The sequence below is a fragment of the Rattus norvegicus genome, chromosome 3 (genome assembly GCF_036323735.1).
Source record: "Rattus norvegicus strain BN/NHsdMcwi chromosome 3, GRCr8, whole genome shotgun sequence".
In the NCBI taxonomy this organism is placed as follows: domain Eukaryota; kingdom Metazoa; phylum Chordata; class Mammalia; order Rodentia; family Muridae; genus Rattus; species Rattus norvegicus.
Genome location: NC_086021.1, coordinates 154604922 through 154611120, shown reverse-complemented (window position 1 = coordinate 154611120; position 6199 = coordinate 154604922). Strand labels below are relative to the sequence as shown.

Genomic DNA, 6199 nt, shown 5'->3' with positions numbered 1-6199 from the left:
AACTAAAAGCACAACTACCACATGATCCAGAAATCACACTTCTGACATTTACCTCAAAGATTTAGGTTTCTCTGTTGAACAAATTTCTGTCACCAGGTTGATACAAGCATTAATTAATAGTTATAATTGTATAATATAAATGTAAATGCATAATATATGTATATTATATGCATATTGTATATACATATATACACATATTATAGATTTTATCATGCATTAGTATTACATCAAATATTATATAATTATATATGCCAAAACACCTTTTTCCTCTGGACTGAATACCCAATGGCTATCATCTCATTCCCTTAAGCTCTCTATCCCATTATTTTAGATTCCACATATATATGGAACATATATATATATATATTCCATTTAGAATTTACATACGTATGTATGTATACATATAAATATATCCACACACATATATAATTTCTATTGACCAGTGTAAAGATAGTTGACAACATATTTGATCGTAATGTACATTTCAAAATTGCTAGGAAGAAACATTTCATATGTTGCCAACCTCCAATCTCTGGACTCAGGAGATTAAGATAGGATGATCCCAAAGTTGAGGTTAGCCTGGGTGATAAAGTTTTATTGGAATATATTAATTATATATACTGTGTTTTACTATGACCTATTCACATATTTATGTCATATATTTAATTGTATTCACCTGTTAAATTCTTCAGTCTTTTTCCACTTGCTTTTTTCTGCCTAAGTAGTCCTCTTCCATGTTCATAATTTTTTACATTTGGGGTGTGTGTGTGTGTGTGTGTGTGTGTGTGTGTGTGTTTGCAACTGCACGTAACACTGAGTATGTGGAAGACAAGTGAAAAGAGTTGATTTTCTTCTTCCACCATGTGGAATCTAAGGACCACACTCAAGTCCTCAGGCTTATTGGCAAGTGCCTTTATTTGCTGGACCATCTTGCCCCCTCATGTCTTTATAAAAGTATTAATTCCTGTATATTTTATTAATTGGTAGCTATCGTAAATGTAATTGTTCTCTTAGGTTTTGTTTGTTTGTTTAGGGTTTTTTGTTTTGTTTTGTTTTGTTTGAGACAGGGTTTCGCTGTGTAACTTTTAGCTTCTTTACCACCCCAGATAGGAAACTGACAACATATCAAAGCATGTACAAATTTCAACTTTGTGAGTCAATGAATTTTACTGGTGTTCCATATAGGAATAAAGGTAAGTTACTTACAGTCACAGAAATGACTCAAAGATAGCTGCAGCATCTCATACCAGATGATAGTTCCCAGAAGTTAGAAGCCTGGAACATTCTGCACAGTCTATAAGCAGCTCAGCAGGTCATAGGCTGTCCTCTTCTGGTGGTTCAGTTGGTCTAAGCTCTTTCAGGAAGCTGGGTTGGTCTTTGCTTCTTTTAGGCAGCTGGGCTGGTCACTGTTTTTTCAGACTGTCTGGCTTGTTTTGTTTCTTCCAGGCTCCTTGGTTGTGTCTTCTTCTTCCATATGGTTAGCTCATTTTGAGTCTTCTTCGCAGCTTAGATTCTCTGAGAGTGACTCTCATAAGTATTTACCGTTTATACAATCTTGGGGAGGGAGCAGTCTATCGAGTCTTGTTAGTTTCAGGGACTTCCTGAAGCTATTTTGAGTTGTTTACTTGCTATCTTAATGAGCTTCCCTTCAGAATGGTGTGTTTCACCTCCTTTAGAACATCCTGTGTGTGTGTGTGTGTGTGTGTGTGTGTGTGTTTTCTATAGCATGTGTGTAGAGGTCAGAGGACAGTTGTTTCCTACTTTGTAGGATCCAGGAATTAAACTCAAGGTCATCAGAATTGGTGACAAGTGCCTTTGTCCACAGAACCATCTTGCCAGCTTGTGGGATTGTTGTTTTGTTTTGTTTTGTTTTAAAGAAATAGACATGGTGGACAACTTCAAGGAAACAACATATATAATATGTATATGTATAACACAGTATAATAAATGTCAACTATAATGTTCACAGCTCACATATCCAGTGGTGAAAATTAAACTGCACTAATAATTAATCGGAAAATGTCAGAGCAGCCTTTTAGTTGGCTTGTTTGATTTCTTATTACTGAGTTTTTAAGAGTCCTTCATGTGTATGTTTTAGGGTCAAGGCTTTTACCCGGTACATCTCTTCTTGTCTGTGATCTATACTTTCATTCTCCAAACAGTGCCTTTTGTGGAGACGAATTTTATTTCTTCCTGAATCATCTTTGATATTGTGTCTAAACAGTCATCACCAAATCTAAGATCACTTAGCTCTTCTCCTATGTCATCCAGGAACTTTGTATTTTGCATTTAGTTCTATGATCTATTTTAAATAACTTTTTGTGGATGATCCACATTTAATGTCTGGGTTTTACATTTTAAATGAGAATTCTTTCAAATGTGGGTGTCTAGTTGTACCATCACTATTTTATTAAAAGCACTACTTTTCTGCATTGGATTTTGTTCTTCCTTTCTCAAGAGAACAATTGGCTATATTTGAAGAGATTTAATTCTGGTCTTTAATTGGTTCCTGTGCTGGTTAGTTTTTTGTCAGCCTGATACAAGCTGGTGTCACTTGGGAAGGGGAACTTCAATTGAAGAATTGCTTCAGGGGACTGACCTGTCGGCATGTCTGTGGGGCATTTTTTTTGATTGGTTGTTGATTTGGAATGACTCCATTGGAGGAAGTGAGTCTCTGGGGGTGGAACTTGAGGGTTTATAAACCTGGATCTACTTAACTGCTCTCTGCTTCTTGACACTGGAATGTGGACAGCTGCCATTCATGCCTGCTCTGCCTTCTGAGCCCTAATGGAATGTATCCTTGTAAACTGTAGGCCAAAATAAACTCTCCCTTCACAGCAATGTAACAAGTAATAAATTCACATTACTGGTTATATCCCCAAAGGGTTTATCTAAGTCAGCACACCTCCAGACATACCTGCACATCTATGTTCATCATCTCACTATTCATAATAACTAACTATGGAATCAGCCTACATGTTCTCCAACAGATGACATGTAAAGAAAACATGGCATATGCATGCAATAGATATTATGCAATTACAAAGAAGAAGAAAACCATGCTGTTTCAGGTAAATGATGGAATTGGCATCATGTTAAGAAAAATAAGACAGGGTCAGAAAATTGAATGTTGTTCATTTTCTCTTCTACATTAGGTCTAGAGCAGAAAGACATGGCAGTTGAGGGGGAATGATGTCTTAGTTAGGGTTTCTACTGTTGTGAAGGGACATCAATTCCATGGCAACTCTTAATAAGGAAAATATTTCACTGGGGCTCGCTTACAGGTTTGGAGTTAGTCCGTTATCATCATGTCAGGAAGCATGGCAGTTGACAGGCAGACATGGTGCTGGAGGAGCTAAGAGTTCTACAACTAAATCAGCAGGCAGCAGGATGAGAGTGACACTGGGCCTTTGAAACCTCAAAGCCCATTCCCAGTGACACACTTCCTTCAACAAGGCCACACCTGCCCCAACAAAATCACCCTTTCTAATAGGACCACTCCCTATGAGCCTGTAGAGGTCATTTTCATTCAAACCACCACAGGATATTATTGAAAAAATGTAAGGAGCCTGGAGGGGGAGAGGGGGGGAAACAAAAGAGACAGGTGAATAGAACTGAAGCACACTATGCATTTATAACAGTGTCACAATGAAGCCCATTATGTCACACAATTAATATATGTAATTATTAAAATCTAAATCTAAAAGAGGGTCTTTCAGATTACATTACAGTAGGCTCAATCCTGGGACAGACAAACCTGTGGTTGGGGAACACAGACATTGGCTACCTTGAATTTGAGAATTAGCTTAGGTCAAGCAGATAATGCAAAGAGGGCTGCTTGATGCCAGAAATCTTAGGGATCAGTGAGTAAGACTTTTGCTAAGTTTTTTGGCCACCTATCTCTGACCAATGTACCTAACTTCCTTTCTTCCTCCCTCCCTCCCTCCCTCCCTCCCTCCCTCCCTCCCTCCCTCCCTCCCTCTTTTTCCTTTTCCTTTCTTTTTTGACACTTGGTCTACCATGTTATTTTAAGAGTTGACTGGAACATGGTGATCCAATCAGAAATTTTCTCTGGAAATTTCCAAGCTAGAACAACTGACCCTGTGATGATTGGGCTTTATGACATAAATCTTTGAAATGACACGGGACCACATTGTCATCTTAAAAGTTAAAAAGGGACAGGACACAAACACATTATATATAATATTATATATTTTATATAAATATATTTTATATTAATATAAATTAATATAAAATATATTTATATAAAATACAAAAGAATAATACAGATGGTCAGATAGTGACAAATTCAGGAGGTGAAAAGTCTGCTTAGGAAAGATATGTGTCCTGTATCTACCCAAAGGGTCTAGGTCCTCTTACAGATCTGGGTGAGGCATCGCAGGACCACAAAGATAGAGTCCTCTCTGTATTTAAGCCAGCTCTAGATGGGTTTCTGTCATATTCAAACCTGTCATCAAAAACAGGCTCTAGAACTCAAAGATGGGGTTACCGTGTCAGCCCAGTGCATAGGCATGGAAAAGTTGAATTTCCGAAGTAAAGTCTGTAGAAATTGAGTGAAAACGTGTGCGCCAGTATGACTTGGGCAGAACCCCAATCCAGGTACCTCCATGGCCGACTCTGAAGAGTTGGGTCTCCAAGAGGACACACTGAAGGTTCTGACTGCCTTCCTTAGGTGCAGTGAAGCTGCTGGGTCCCCTATCCCAACTCCACCCAAGAACCCTGCCCAAGAAGAGACAACAGATTTCCTGAGCTTCCCCTAAAGATGCCTCCCTTGTCCCCTGGGAAGAGGAGGTCCTTCCCTTGGGTCCTCTAGGCCCTGCTGCCTTCCCCTCCGCCACTGTTATGGTTCGGAGCCTGGCCCAGCCACTCCAGACTTCTATGCCCTGGTTGCCCAGCGTCTGGAACAGCTGGTACAGAAGCAACTCAAGTCTCCGCCCACCTCAAAGATTCAGGGACCCCCCCTCCCACGGAGAAGGAAGCCCTGCTAAGCAGGCTGGTAGCCTTGATGGAGGAGGAGGCGGAAGTCATCAACCAAAAGCTGGCATCTGACCCAGCTCTGCATCATAAACTGGCCCTCCTGTCAGAAGGCTCTTTCGCCCACCTTGTGGAACTCTTCTCTAGCCCGAGGGGCAGCTCCTCCCCAAACTGCTCAAGCCCCCACCGCCACCCCCAGATCCGCTGGCAGTCCTAGCACTGGCCATGAAGCTGAGCCGGCACGTAGTTGGGCTTGGCCAACCTCAGCATTGAACATGTACACAGCTTCGTGCCCTGGATCCAGGCCCATGGGGGCTGGGCAGGCATCCTAGCCACTCACCTGTGGACTTGAACTTGCCCTCGGACTGAGCATTCCCTCTGAACTGGCTGCAGGTGACCAAAGTATGACGACACACATACTTCAGGGTTGAAGGTTGTGGTTGACCTACTTTTCTTTTTTTTTTTTTTTTTTTTGCCAAAAAGACTGTTTAGAAATGTCTCTGTATTAAAAGCTTTGTTCTTTAAAAAAAAAAAAAGAACTCAAAGATGAGGGAAATGATGCTTGCTGAGGATGAAGGTCGTCTTTTAATGTGTAATGCATTTCACATGGGGGAGGGGCATTTCTAACTAGCGAGTGTGCAGAAAGCTATGGTATATATGGTATCCGTTATCAGGGGGTTCTTCGGAAGGGGTTTTTAATAACCATCTCAAGAATTCAGGAAAATCTTTTTCCCCCCAATGACAGAGGACATAGTGGATGTAAAGAAACTAGGCTGGTGTGGTAGCTTCAGGTTGCTTCTGATAGTTCTGGTTGTTACCTCACAGGCCCAAGTTTTTATGAGGTGAAACCACCTCTAATATTGTGGGCACCCCTTATTGAGCCACCAAGAAGCCAGAAAGCCAATTGGCAGGCCTGCCATGTCTCGCCTGAAGCTTCAAGGTCTAGGTCAAAGACTGATGATAATTTCTCAAGAACGGTCGAAAGGCAACCATTTCCATTGTTGACAGTCCGGAAGTGGGAAACTGGGAAGTTTCTGAGGTAGAGCCAAATGAATTTTCACATCAGCTTTGGAGTTTTATTCATAATTCAAGACGTCGTCTTATCAACTGAAGGAAAACAGGCACAAGTCTTAAAGTAAAATGAAATTCAAGCGGAGGCCAGTGCCTCAAGCTGCCAACAGTGCTGTTTGCAGAATCCGAATCC

The 6199-nt window shown here is 40.8% G+C and overlaps 1 pseudogene; it reads left to right on the top strand.

The window, feature by feature from the left end:
- The first annotated feature begins 4588 nt into the window (after positions 1–4588).
- Positions 4589–5364, top strand: Bcl2l12-ps1 (Bcl2 like 12, pseudogene 1; annotated as a pseudogene).
- Positions 5365–6199: the final 835 nt, after the last annotated feature.